Source organism: Emydura macquarii, unplaced genomic scaffold, assembly GCF_026122565.2.
Source record: "Emydura macquarii macquarii isolate MOO-44397 ecotype Brisbane River unplaced genomic scaffold, CSIRO-AGI_Emac_v2 contig_75, whole genome shotgun sequence".
In the NCBI taxonomy this organism is placed as follows: Eukaryota; Metazoa; Chordata; order Testudines; family Chelidae; genus Emydura; species Emydura macquarii.
In genome coordinates, this window is record NW_027130212.1 from 7,993,543 (window position 1) to 8,008,969 (window position 15,427).

General features: G+C 40.9%; 1 long non-coding RNA gene across 2 annotated transcripts in view; it reads left to right on the top strand.

The window, feature by feature from the left end:
- The first annotated feature begins 1,142 nt into the window (after positions 1–1,142).
- LOC137149459 (uncharacterized) overlaps positions 1,143–15,427 on the top strand; it is a 55,243-nt gene continuing 40,958 nt past the window's right edge. For both annotated transcript variants that reach the window (XR_010918779.1, XR_010918780.1), the window contains exons 1-2: positions 1,143–1,226; positions 1,805–1,925. This is a non-coding gene — a long non-coding RNA (uncharacterized lncRNA). The remainder of the gene's footprint in view (positions 1,227–1,804; positions 1,926–15,427) is intronic.

The window sequence follows — 15,427 nt, forward strand, 5'->3', positions numbered from 1 at the left end:
ATTTAAGTTTAAGTGCTAGTGCCTGCATTGTCATGAATTAGGCTATTTGTATAAAGAAATCCAACAATTACCCCAAATGTAAATAAATGTTATTTTGTTTTGGAATTTTTCTGAGACTGGGTCACACTAGTACACTGGCTGTAGATCTGGAACTTACAGAAATATGTTTAAAGAATGGCCAAAGAACACCATCTGAGCTCCCAGTTTCATGCTGTGGCAAAAAAATGTGAACTTTAGCTGTGTATGAGCAGAGAGGTGATTTTGCCTCTCCCTATGGATGGCATTGATGGATGGCACTGATACTATAATAACATGCCCAGGTCTAGTGTTCGCATTTGAAAGAGGGTGTTGAAATATTGAAGAGGCTACAGAGAAGAGCCACAAAAATGACTTGAGGGTTGGAAAAATGCACTGCAGTGAGAGACTTAAAGAGCACCGTCTGTTAAACTAAACAGAAAAGTGAGAGCAAAGGTGCTGAAACTAGCGGTGTTGCACCTTCCTCTGGCTTGAAGTGGTTTCCATCATATATTGAGTCACAATTTGGTTCAATGGCTGTCAGCGCCCCCACTATAAAAACTGTTCAGACATCCCTGACTGAGAGGTGATTTGATTATGGTGCATAAGTACCTTCCCTAGGAGAAAATACTAGGAACTAAAAGAGTCTTTAATCTAATGGAGAAAAGCATAACAAGAGAGAAAGGATGGAAATGAAAGCCAGACAAATTCAAATTAAAAACAAGGGTCACATTTTAACAGTGAGGGTGATTAATCATTGGAACAAACTACCAAGTGCAGTGCTGGATTCTCCATCTCTTGACCTCTTCAACTCAAAACTGTGTGTATGTTTCTAGAAGATAATGCTAGTCAAATCAAAGTTACTTTGTATTGAGCTCTGTAACTGCAGGAAATACTATGGCCCGTGTTGCTTAGGAGATCAGATTAGGTGATCTAATGGTCCCTTCTCACCTTGTCTCACAGACTGGCTGCTTAAGGGGAGTCAGGCCCAGCTGTGTCTGGGATGGTAGCAACTATCCTTCCCAGCTGATCCCAGCTGAGTGGGTGGCTTAATTCCAATGATTGGATACAGCTGGAAAATGGTCATGAAGGCCTACAAAGAGAAAACTTAGGTAGGCAGAGGGAGACCTAGCAGTGTGGAGGTTGGGAGTTCCTTCTCATAGGGAAAGACATGATTGATGTTAACCAGAAGAACTGGAGAAAGCCACAATGTAAGCGTTAGCTCCTGTGGTCAGCCTCAAAATAGAGACAAGACACCAGGGAGGAGCCTAGGTATTCAACTGAGGAACATAGTGCAGGGGAAACAAAAGAGGAATGAAAGTTCAAGACCAAGGAGATCAGAAGTGGTCTGAGTTTTTATATTTTCATTTGGGATTGGTTGGGGGACTCCAGAAGGAAGACTGTGAGCCTCCTTGCCCCTGAAAGAATTGTGAATGTAAAGGAGCTGTGGGCTGATTGAGGGATCCTGGGAAATAAAAAAAACAAACAAACCCAGGTACACAGTGGGCCCAGGAAGGGTCTGGAAGAAAGGCCTGCTGACAGCCTGAGGTAGGAAGAAGTCTAAGGAGGAATGCCAGTGGCGTCCTGAATAAATAGACCTTACTTGCTGGCTACAAGGGCCCTGGGCTGGAACCTAGAAGAGGAGAGGGAGGGCCTGGCTTCTCCTGCAGGCCCCCTGACAAAATAGTAGAGACCCAGAGAGCAGGGGTGGAAGGACTAGTGAATCTGAACTTGGATCAAAGACTCCATGTGAGGCTACTGAACTTCAGTTTGGACTCTCTTACCACAGAAGGAGTGAGACATGAAAGTGACTTCATGCCCGGAAGGCAGTTAAAAGAAGAGGCAGATCATCACAGAGCCAGAGCAGATGTCAGTTGGGGACACTAGATATGGAGAGTCTGCTGTGACTGGTGAGACTTATCTATACCTTAATTTATGAATCAAACATTTATTTATATACAAGTCACAGCTGCATGTGTTCTGGGCCTGATTCAATGGAGGTGTATAAATCAAGGTAAATATGGCTCATTGTCTCCTCAGCATCAGAATATACATAGACTGTATTCATGGGCAGCAGGTATCATAGGCTAGGGTGGGGCTGGAGCTCCTCTGGCTGTGTTAGGGGGCTTGGGGCTCTGGCAAGGGGAAGGAGGGGTAGAAGGGGCATGCTTCAGATGGAAGGGGCAGGGCCATGGGCTAGCTTCCTCAAACTGGGGGTTCACACTCTTCCCATTCTGTTCTTTTTGATGCAGAAAGCAATCAGTTCTTCAGTAGACTTAAAACTAAAACCTTGTCATGATTCACTACAAAGGTTAATTGGGACCAAACACTCAATGTCTTATTAACAACTAGGGTGAAGAATCTCAAGCCAAAACGGGGAAAGAACAAGTAAAGAAAATTTAGCTAAGTTAGATATATTCAGGTCAGCAGGGCCTAATGAAATTCATCCTTGGATATTTAAAGAATGAGCAGAAGCAATCTTTGCACTGTTAGCAATTATCTTCAATAACTTGTGGAGGATGGGTGAGGTCCCAAAGGATTGGAGAAGGGCAAAATAGTATCTATCACTTAAAAAGGGGAACAGAGAGGACCTGGGGAATTATAGACCAGTCAGCCTAAATTTGTTACTTGGAGAGATACTAGAACAAATTATTAAACAATCAATTTGTAAGCACTTAGATAAGAAGGTTATAAGAAATAGCCAGCATGGGTTTGTCAAGAACACATCATGCTAAACCAATTGTATTTCCATCCTTGTCAGGGTTACTAGCCTAGTGGATGGGGGAGAAACAGTAGATGTGATATCTTGGGGGTGTTCTGGAGTTTCTTTAGTAAGACTTTCTACTCAGTCCACATGACATTCTGATAAACAAGGGAAATGTGGTCTAGATACAATTACTATAAAGTGGATGCACAACTGGTTGAAAGACCATATTCAAAAAGTAGTTATTAAAGATTTGCTGTCAAACTGGGAGAACCAATCTAGTAAAGTCCTATAGGGGGTCAGTCTTGGGTTTGGTAGTAGCCAATATTTTCATTAATGACTTGGATACTGGAGTGGAGAGTGTGCTCATATTTGCAGATGACCCCAAACTGGAGGGGTTGCAAACACTTTAGACAACAGGATTAGAATTCAAAAAGACGGTGACAAATTGGAGAATTGATTTAAAACAACAAGATGAAATTCAGTAAAGATAGGTGCAAAGTCCTCTCTTAGGAAGGAAAAATCAAACATACAAATACAATGGGCCATAAGTGGCTATGTGGTGGTAGTGCTGAAAAAAATCTGGGGGTTATGTGCATCACATAGCAAATTTTGAGCCAACAGTATGATGATGATCTTCAAATATATTAAGGACTGTTTTAAAGAATACTATGTTTTTCCTCACCTTTGCAGATGACCAGTACCTGGATAGAAACTAAGAACATTTTCCATATATAAACATAACTCCTTACATATTATCTGTACATACATTTCACAATCATATTGATGACCAGAGTGACACTTTCATTTGAGACCTCACATGACATTCTTTGGAGAACTAGACTGTACACCTCAGATTTGAGAGATTCCTATAACCCCCTTTCCAGTTGTCATTAAAAGGTTTTTTAGTCACAATGACTTCCAAGCCATTCTTATGATTTGTTTGGGGTAAGAGTAGACTCTCTCTTTAAAAACAACCAAAAAAAAAACCTTTGGTGTGACAGTACTACAGGGAAAGCGTGAGAGGGAAACTGAAAAGGGTAGTAAGGAAGAGTGTGTGAAAGGGAAAGAATGAGTAGTAGAGAAGAGGTGGTAATGAATGTGGAGTATGGAATGAGGCTCTGTAACAGGGTATGCTAACACAGGGGCCAGCCTGTCCCTCAAATCTCTACCTGTTTACACTAATTGAGCTGTTACTGAAAGACAGGCAGTGGGCAGAAGCCAATTAACTGAGTGGAGATAAATAGGGTGGAAGTATCCCAGAAGCTAGGTTTATATAAGCAGACAGGGCGGAAGAGTTGGAAGCCTGAAGGAAGGCAGAAGTAGGCAAAACTGGCTCCTTCTCCTTCAGCAGCAGCACCACCCTTCCCCAGAAGCAACTGGGGAAGGTGGTGAATTACTCTAAATATGACATACCATAAAACAGTGGTGAAGAAGAGCTGGAGTGGTTGTGGTGTGTGGTAAGGCCTGAAGGGAATCACAGGAGACCACCCCATGAGAAGCCACACTCCATCCAGCAAAACACTGTTGCACTCTTAAGACTTTAATAGAAGTACTCATATGCTTAAATTTAAGCATGTGCTTAAGTGCTTTGCTTGATTAGGACTTAAATGAGGAGGGAGGAAGGAGTGGAAAAGAGGTAGACCGAATGAGGGAGGGGAGAGAATAGGCACACTCCCATTGTTGGTACCTTTTATCAGTTTTAAACTTGATCTCTGGCAGTACTGCATTCTGTACACAAAAGAAAAATAGGTTTGAATTGCTTGGGACTTGTGTAAGCCTTGCAGGGTGTCTTTATTCCTTTTCCTCTAGCCATCTCTTTTTGTTAGTATTTGGGGACAAGGTAGGCTGAAGGAAGAAGGTTTGTGTTTTTGCTGGTTAGTGTGCTGACTATTAACGGGAGACAGACTATTCCAGCATTTGAACAGTTATCATATAGCAAATTGTACATAAGCATGCAGAGTGTGGGATGGTAACATGTTTCTGTTTTTAAGAAATCAGACTGAATGAAATAAACAGTCTGCAGACTATCCATGTGGCTCAAGCGATATCAGGATAGGTAGGCACATAAGTGGGTCTGGGGAATACTTTGCTGGTGAAGGGAGCTATGAATTTCAAATATAGACTTTCTGTTTTATAGCCATGCAGAGCGTGAGCCTGACCTGCTGAAATTACAGTATGTGCAAAATATATGAGGGAGCTGAATATTCTCCCATTTGATTGATCTTTCTTTCTTGAACCTTTGCCTTCTGCTGAGTTGCATACCCAAGCAAGTATACCTTGCAGCATTGATGCCTACACAGTCAAATTTCATTGCTGAATAGGGTGGGAGCAACAAATAACATTATATAATGGATGGGAGAGAAAATAACACATGCAATAAGCTGAGCTCTAATCTACACAAATTGTGTACCAGTATAACTATTTTGATTAGCAATTGTTTATTGCTTTTACTGATCATTGTACTGATACCAACCCCCAAGTGGGGAATAAGTTATATTGGTATAACTGCATCCATACTAGGGGGTTATACTGATTTAGATATACTGATACAGTTAAAGGGGTATAATTTTTGTGTAGGCAAGCTCAGAGAGAAGACTCTATGCCCTAATTTTGAGTTTCCCCAATTTCCCGTTTCCCAACTGGACTTTTCCTAGCCTCACCTCATGTCTTTCCCAGATAGATGTGTGAAGCTTGGCTCCTTCTCTAAACTTAAGTGCCCACTTCTTGTTATAGGGCCAAATTGAATGAGTAAGGATGAGACCAATGCCTCCCTCTTTGGGATAGCTAGTACTTGCAGGGAGCAATTTTTGCATAGAGGGTACAGTGCATGCAATTTCACAGAAGTCATGCAGAAGGACTTAATAAGTCTGGTCTGTTTGTGCTGGAGATGGGTGTGCAGAATTTGAGGAAGGGAGTGCTGGAAAGCTGGCATCTCTACAGGGCCAGAGTCAAGGTTGTCATGCATTCTCTCTGTGTGGTAGTGTGCCTATGGATGCGGAAGTAAAGGGCATGCATTGTTGGTAGTGCCTTGCTTTTTTCTTTTGTGTTAACTATATTAAATCTAGAACAAACTTAACTGGCGTGCAACAAAGCACTTTGGTGCATTAATTTCCTAGGTTGTGGTTTTTTGGTTTTTTTTCCCCTAAGATAGGATATTTGTGAAAGCAACAATTCTCTTTATGAAGAACTGGATCTTTGTAAAAGAGCCCCACTGACTTAGAAGGTGGAGTTTTAATGAAGACTATATTCTGTGAGAAAGGAGCCATTACTATATCAAAGATCCTGCTCTTCTTTAAATTGTTCAGCTGGCCAAAGTTGTCTGCTCCCAAACTAGCTGAACAGTAAAGCTGCTGGGAATTTTTTGATTGAAAAGCATTTTGCATCCAGTCTTTTTCTTCTGAAAATGAACAGTTTTGCTATCCAACTAGATATTTTTCAAAATTGTTCTCGGGGTTTTTTTTCCCAAAAAAAGAGACATGTGAGGTTGTTAAATGTTTTTGTTTTTAGTGGAAGAATTTTGTCCAGCACTTCTCTTCATCCAATTCATGAGCCTGAGCTAACTGAACAGCTTAATAAAGAGCAGGATCTTTGACATAGCAATAGTTCCTTTTAGGTAGAGCAAGATCTTAACGTAAGCAACAGAGTACTTTTGAAGATTCTGATCTCCACAAATAGTTCAGCCACACAAGACACAGGCCAAATTGTTTCATGGATCAACTCAGGGCCGGCCCTAGACCAAATGATGCCCTGGGCAAGAAGCATCTTCAGCCACCCCTCCATTTGTTAATCTTTTGAATACCTTATTTTTTATTGCATTTGTAGCCCATTTCACGACTTACATGCACAATTTACATGCATGATTTATCCCTGCCATATAAGATGATAAATTTGCATGCTAGGATCCATAAATCTGTATTTATTCATGCCATATATAACCAAATAAAGAAAATTCATTTCCTCTAAGCTTAGAAACTTTTTTTTAATTTTAAGAATCACTGAAATGTACTAACATCAAGAAACTGAACTGTGCACCAACATTTAGTGGACCAGAATTAAATAGTGTTTACCTGAAACATTTTACTTCAAACATTTTATTTTCCCTTTTGTTGTTAACAATGAAAACGGCACTCCAAGCCTGGTGCCCTCCAAGCCTGGTGCCCCAGTCAGTCGCCTAGAACGCTTAAATCTGGCCCTGCATCAACTAGCCCTTGACAAACCAGCCAATACTGTGTAGAAGATCTCTTCTCCGATGCAGCACAAATATCCACAGATTGACAAAATTCATTCATCACACAACTGATTTTTAGATGCAGAGAGCATTATTGAGGGCATATCAAAAGGCAGTTTTCTGTCTTCTTCTCAGCTATTCTAAAGGGCGTCCCTGTACCATGTCAAGGAATGGAAGTAGCTGTTGTAAATCTTGTTCTCCATCGGTTCATCATTATTATTAGTTGTTCCTAAGAGCCCCAGGAATGGTCCAGAATCTCATTTTGCCATGTTCACCATGGCATATAAAGATTCTGTTGATAATATTAGGTTGGACACTATTTATTTATTTTATTTATTTATTTTTCTTAATGCACGGAATACCCAAGAGTTCCCATCAAGTCCCACTGTCTACATATCTTTGATTATCAACAGTTTGTATGTTCTAAGCAAGGGAGGCCTGAAAATCATGACTGAAAATGTAGGCTTTTTTTGGCTGTTTCAATTTTAAATTGATTAGGACTCAGAAATGAATCAACTGATTCTCTTGAAACTCCTCAGAACAAGCTTTACTCATAGATTAAACACTGAAAATTTGAGGCAGATACAATGTATCTTTCATACAAAACAAAGAATCCTCACTTAAAGTGCAAACCAGAAAGCACTCTTAACTATGATATCACAACAGCTATGTAACAAAAAGCTTGTCTACACAGCTCCATAATGTAGACTACAGGGTTATGAGTTGCAATGTGCACTGAAGTGTTGCAACTAAAATGTACCTGGTTCACATTTACATACCCCTGTTTCCTGCTGTGTCCTGCTCCGTGACTGGGATGCTTAGGAGTTACTGCTAATAATTATTTAAAAATATATTCACAAATGAGGAGAAGTTAAATACTAAGGACTTGTTACTGTTTCCACTGGAGTTACAAAACTCCCCCAGCTGAACAAAGGATCAGTTCTTATTGGAGTTGAGTAAACCTGTAGTGAGTGATGTGATTGGGTTAGAGATCTGAACAGTACTTTTAATGCTAGGGAAGGAGCTAGGGTATGTGGTAATATAAGTTAGTGATCCACTTCAAGCAGTGGATAAGGATGATTCTTAAAAAAGAGAGGTATGGAAATATGAAGTCAGATTGAATTGAATTATTGAGAGGAAAGGAGAAAATGTTTACCACCATATAGTTCATGGTAGTGAAGCACTCTAAGTTAGTTAAGCTAACAGCATTAAATTAGAGACTGAAGTGATATCTAGGGACTTTTAATTTGCCTCAGATATTTAACCATCCAATAATAAAAAGGACTAGGATTTTGTAAAGAATCCATTTTATATCAGTATGTGTTAGAAGCCACTCACTGAGAATACTTTAGACTGAATTTTGTTTAGTAAAGTGGATACAGTAGATGCAGTGATCAGCGAGAGGTTTCTGGTTATAAATACAGGTACATTACAATTTAAATGTCCCGCTTTGATAAAATCAGAAATACATTAAGCAAAATGGATTGCCAGTGTTTGAGCCAGAAGTACTGTAGACAAAAGGTGAATAAAGTTTAAGGTGGTGCTGGAATTGGATTGGGGGACTGTGTAGTGTTAGGTAAAACCAAACATGTAAAAAGTTTTAAAACCATTGTGGATGAATGATAGGTTGTGTTCTGTTTTTACTTTTAATTATAAGAAGCCAAAAGCAGTGGCATAGATTTTTATGGAAGGAAATATAGAGGATATCTGAAGAGCAAAATGGAAATATCAAATATGGCACTACCCTTTCCTGGAAGGGTAAGTGGGAGAAATTCCATTCTATTGCAGCTGCCCCAGAAGGAGGAGGTGATGCAGATTGAACCTTCTTGCATCTGTGGGGGTGAAACTAGCCCAGTAAATGGAACTCAGGGAGTTATCTATGAGGAGAGATTGACAAAACTGGGTTTAGTTAGTCCTTCTCCCCAGACTGAGAGAAGGCCGTTAAGAGATGACATGTGAAGCATTTCAACTGCCTGAGGATTAATTAAAACAGCAGATATAAAATTAAACTTGATCTGTTGAAGTTTGTTGGAAAGATCTGATGAGGTAACCCTTGAGGGTGAAGTTAAGAGGGAATATATGCAAGAGGAGTTTAGAATAATAGTAAGGAGTAGAAGAGAGTGGTGAATACATAGAATGACTCCCTGACCTCAGTCCAAATCCAATCTGCCTTTTCTCCCATGCTCATCACCATAATATTTAAAACATCTCAAGTGGAATCAATATATTGAAGAAAAAACTAGATAGCTGTGTGCAAGTTTATAAATTAAAGGGATGTTAGACAAGTTTTGTTTGGCATAACCTATCACTCTTTCTGGATGTGAGGAAGGAAACTTTCACTGATTGTGCTTTATCCCCAGGATGGATGTGGAATTTTTGCATCAGTGTTTTTTTTCCCCCTGTCAGTTTGATAACTGCCCTTTTTTTGCTATTACAGACAGCTAGGGGCTACATATCTTTATTAACACTAGATCCTATAGTGAAACAGTCTTGGGACAGTCTAAAAGAAAACTTAAAATACAGACTCCCCTACTGTTGAAACACAGTATAGAACACTGAAATATAGAACTGTGTCCAGTAGCAAAACTTAACAGATGGCTAAATAGACACAATTCAAAGCCAGCTTAGAGGCTCAGACCCCAGCCATAGTTCTAGCGGCTTTATGCCACAGAGCAGCACAAGAGAACCAGAAAGCTGGTTTAAATGATTACCTGTGGATTCCCCCTGTATAAGGGGAAGTCTCCAAGTGGTGTAGAGCTCTCTTCTACTTCCCTCCTGCACCCTGGGCAAAAACAAGTGCAATGGCTAAGCAGCCTCCATGATCTCACCAGGACAGCACTTGGCATATGTCTACACTGCAATTAGACACTCAAGGCTGGCCCATGCCAGCTGACTTGCACACACGGGGATGTTTAATTGAGGTTTAGATGTTCAGGCTCCGGCAGGAGCCCAGACTCTAAGACCTTCCCACCACACAGGTTTCTAGAGCCCAAGCTTCCCCACCCCGAGCTGCAACATCTACACCACAATTAAACAGCTCTGTGAGCCCGAGTCAGCAGGTGTGGGCCAGCCATGGGTGTCTAATTGCAATATAGATATGCCCTAGGTGTGTGAGAGCGGTGGCAGAGACAGCTGCCTTTGCTAGGCATGAAGACCTAAACTGCTGTCCTTCAACTAGTGCATTATGACCACCAACGGATCACAAAAGGTAACTGGGGAGTTGCAAGTTCTTGAAAAATTGGTTACATTTCTAAAGGAAAAGAAACTTCAGAATAACTTTGGGGTGACCAAAATCTTTAAATCTGTGAGGTTAAATGTAGTAGTTGTCTTCTAGGCTTATCATTGATATGTTTTCACTTATAGTAAATGTTAGGAGGTTGTGAACATTTTTCATTTTTAAACAAGGGGTTACCAGTCTGAAAAGATTGAGAAACACCATCATAAAACAAGCTATGCTTACCTTACTTCACCCAGGGACACCCCTATGCCAAGGAAATACCCAGCTCCCTGCTTAGGATGGCTTGTGCAGCTGGACTGGGGACAGACAAGCTTAGTGGGGGCCAAGGATTTGAACCAGTACTTTTAAAAATTCCTTTATAATCTTTTATAAAGTTCAAGTGGCCTGTGAAATTCCAGATAGAGAGTTTCTGTCTGGAGGAGTTAAGAGGAACCACAAAGGGAAGCTAACATCAATCTTAAAAATGATGTAGCAATTCCCTAATTAAACCAACCTTTGGAATGGCTGCAGCTGCTTGGTTACTGCCTCAGTTCTAGATCTCTTCTGTTTTTATTTCATCTTTCTGGTTTGATTAGTACCAGGCCTCTCACCATTGTCTGCAGCTCCCCTGGGTCTATTCTTTCAATCACTTAGCACTTACATGCAGTCTTCCTGTGTATTCACTGCTGCTGGGGATATCAACTCTGATTGATTTTTACACCAAAAAAAAATCCACCCAGTGAAAAGAGGCAGGAAGTAGCCACACAGGCTGAAGAGGATTTAACGTGTTTCTTTAGTCAAAAAAGCTTTTGGAAATATTGAGAGACCTGGACTGGGTAAAAAGGCCAGTAGTAGGAATTGTCACCAGTTGACAAAATGGAACCTGAGACAGAAGCTAGTCTACAACCATATGGAAATGCTTAACATGTTTTATGAATCATTGGTTTCCTGGACTTTACTTTCTCAAAAGGATGTAGGGTTTGGATAAGGTTAAATAGGTGAGGAAATGGATTGAAAGCATGTGGTATTAAATTCTGTTAAATGGTGATTTTACTTTACTTTTTTATCTGCATCTCCTAAAAGCAAAGAAAGGAGAACATTTGTATTTGTATTTATTTAAATGTTTGGAACAGAATTCTTCTTAGATCAGCAGAGCAAGTTGTAACACAGGCATTTTGCACTTCTGACATGCACATAAATCTATAGGTAACCACCATGACATCAACTGATCCTTGCACACTTGAAGTGCATCATTAAGTTCAATAGCACTCCATACAGACAGAAGGGTACACCTTCACAGATTTGCCTGAAGGACTGAGGTCACAGTGAACAAAAAGCTGGTGATTAATACCAGGGTTTTTTTGAGGGGGAGGAACGGGGAGAGATGCATTTAAACTAGAAATATGGTGAAGGCTTTCTTACTCATTTTATTTGGAGCATGAAACTCGGTATGCTAATATGGTGCATGTTTTTGTTTGCTGATTACCATATACTGCACTCACAGTCAAAAATAACTTAGTGTATAGAATATTCTGGAACTATCATGTGAGGATCTAAGAAGGAATTTCTTGGTGACATTCAGAGGTTAAAGTATAAATAGCTTCAATGCTCCTTTAATCATGGGAGAAATTCCAAATGATTTGCATACAAAGGGAAGTTTTAAAAGCAGATCAGTTTTATGGCCATTTCTAATTTGGCTTTGTGTATGCAACAAGTGTATATGATTCATAGTGTGTAAACAAGCATCTCATAAAGAAAACACTATATTTGATATTTTGTTGAATTCCTTTTAATTGCTTGTATTCAGAGAGAAATCAGCACAGGATCACAGAGATGCAACACAGAGAGCGTCTTTTTTGAACTAACACTAAAACCAATCAGGAATGGCTGAGCTATCCCCTAATAATCTAACTCTATTGCTATGGGAACAAGATAAGTAACCTAGGCAATTAGGCAAGACACAAAATGCACCACATACTCCTCCCCCTTAATAAAAACGCCCATTAAACAGAACAATCACTAAACTAGGAAATAAGGATGGATTGCCTCAGTTCCCTGCTAAATCTTGGGGATTATTCTGCCCCATAACATGGATTTGCTCTAGCAAAAGATCTAGCCATTGAGGAGGCCTTCTCCGTCTAAGTGGATTACAGTAGACTTCAACTGGAGATGTGTCTTTGGGACATGTATGACCTGGCAACAACTGATCTACATGCCACCACCTGGTGAGATCATCTGCAGTCTGGACATGATAGGAAACAGCTCTTGTTTGACTGTAGCAGGGACCCATTTATCTCCAGAAGCATAGTTCTGAGCTAGCACAGGCTGTCCAGGACTAAAGATTCGATCTTTTGCTCTGTGTGCACATCTGATGACTTGTTTTTGCTGTTGACATTGCACAACTTGTCATGCTTTGGCGAGTTTCAGCAGATCAAAGCAACTGTGCAGCTGTCATCCCATCATTAGAAAGGCCGGGGATGCTTTGGTATAGCATGAGGTGTGTTTCTGTAGGATAGTAAGAAGGTGTCCAGACCCTTTTGAATGGACAAATGTCCCCTTGCAGATCTTAAAGCTTGTTTCATGGTCTGCACAAACCTTTCAGCTAATCCATTGGTGGATGGATGATAAGGTGCTGAAGTAATGTGATGTATCCCATTTGCTTTCATCAAATTTTCAGACTCCTGAGAGATGAACTGCAGTCTGTTGTCACTCACAAGTTGTTCTGGCAGACCAAAATGACTAAAGATTTCACGCAATGTCTAGATAGTATTTTCAACAGTAGTGGACAGCATTACAGAGACTTCTGGCCATTTAGAGTGGGCATTTACAACAACCAGGGACATGCTTCCTTCAAATGGGCCAGCCAGCAAAATCAATGTGAATACACTGCCATAGGTTTTCAGGCCACTCCCATGAGTATAGGGGTACCAACTGAGGCACGTTCCTCACACTCTGACATGAAGTACAAGCTCTTGCCTTCTCTTCAATGGCACTGTCCAGGCCAGGCCACCAAAAGTAGTTTTAGTGCAATTTCTTTTGTGTGCGCTATTCCACAGTGACCTAAATGTAGCTGTTCTAACATCTGTAATCTCAGTGGTGGTGGAATAATGACATGCATCCTTGAAAACATGCAACCAGAATGGATTGATAACGCCATCCTCTTGGACATGTAGGGAAGAATGTTGGGTGATACTTGAGAATCCCGTAGAGATGTTCCATGTATCACTAGGTCCATAACTTGGGACAGTACTGGGTACTAGGACTCCATTTTTGACCAGGCGATCCAGGTCCGCTTCCACCTTTGGCCTGATGGCATATGGCACGATTCTGGCTTTCAGACATTTAGGTTGGCTGTCAGACTCAATGTTCATTTTCACAGTGATTCCCTTCATGCTTCCTAGGTCCTCTCCAAAAACAGCAGCATGTTTCTTTAATACGGTTTCTTCTTTAGCCATCCTGTGCACTTCTACCCAGTTCAGCTGGATTTTCCTAAGCCATGGCCTTCCCATTAAGACTGGGTAATTGCCTCTGCCACAAACAGTGGCAATTTAGCAATCTGTCCATTGAGCTCCACCTTAACATTAGTAGTGCCCACCATGGGTACAGCTTCTCCAGTGTACGTCTTCAGAACAACTTTTGTCAACTTTAGCGGGAGATGCTTTAGCTTCTCCTTATACACAGTGTTTGAGAACAGCGAAACTGCTGTGCTGGTGTCCCGTTTCATGCGTACAGGTTTACCTTCCGACAGCGGGGTTACCCAGTATTCATGTGAGCCAATTGCCATGGACAAGACATGGAGTGGCACTTCTTCTGACTGAGTGTCACTTTGATCATCCTAAATCTGCTCTACCACTTGCAGATTTTCCTTTTTGGTCCGCCAGACAACAGGGTTCTTTTTTTCTGGTTTGCCTGTCCTGTTTGACTCTTCTTTCTTTTGTTTGCGGCATGTTCTGTGTCCTTTTTTTGCCATGCTGTCGACATACTAGGTCTTTACACCAGCATTCCAATGCATGGTGACCCGGCTTTCCACAGCGGTAACATTCCCAGCTCCCCACTGTCTTGTGGGCAGGGTCTTGTGACATCTTATGCACTCTGGTCGATGCACTGAGTTGTTGGGCTTCCTTTGCGGCCAGCATCCGTAGAGACTGCAATTTCAATGGCCTTCTGCCAGGTGAGGTGGGCCTCTGTCAATAGGCGCTTCTGTATTGCTTCATTGTGCAGACCACACTAACCTATCACATAGGGTGTCATTTAACAAATCATTTAATTCACAGTGCTCAGCAAGCTCCTTTAAAGCTGCTAAAAATTGCACAATTGTTTCACTTTCTTCTTTATTCCTTTTTGGAACCTAAATCTCTCTGCAATTACTGGCAGTTTTGGAGAAAAATGTGCCTCCAGGATTTTCACTATGTCACTAAGATTTTTTTCCTCTGGATTATCAAGGTGCATTAAGATGTGCAATAAAGTATAGATTTTAACTCCTACAATGCTTAAGAAAATGGGCACTGTCTTTGCATCTGTAATTTCATTTGTAATAACAAAAAGCTGAAAAGGCTCAGTATATGAGTTCCAATTCTGTAGAGTCTCATCAAAAGGCCCCAGGGGCCCCGTAAGTGTAGCCATTGCTGCCCCTCTTTTTTCCCCCTCTCCCCCCGCCCCCCTTTCTCTTGTCTTTTAGTGTCTTTTATTCATGTATATTGGGGTCATTCACACACAATTGCTGGTGGTTTTCATTCATTGGCACTGCTTTGTTTCTTCCCTATTCCCAGTCTGTCTGCTTCACTTTGGTCAGAACAAAGCAAAGCCTGTTTTAGTTTCAGTTTGAACCCTCAGTGTAAACAGCCCAGCCCCCAAAACAGCAAAAAGTTTTGGGTTTTGTTTTTTTTACATTGACTGACTGACTTTTTTGCTGGTGCAGCATAGATCGATCCCATCCTCTGTCGCCACTTTTGTTATGTTGAATTCCCTTTAATTGCTTGTATTCAGAGAGAAATCAGCACAGGATCATGTATTGCTGCAACATAGGGAGTGTCTTTATTGAACTAGCTCAGCCAGTCCTGGCTGGTTTTAGTGTTATCCCCTAATAGTCTAACTCTATTGCTATAGGAACAAGCTAAACTCTGTTGCTACATCAACCTAGTCAATTAGACAAGACAAAAAATACCCAACAGATATGTTAGAGAGAGGAGAAAATAGCTAGGGGAAGTCTTTCTTAAATTTAGAAAACAGTGTGGTCGGGAAAGTTGGTAGGGGTGGGTGA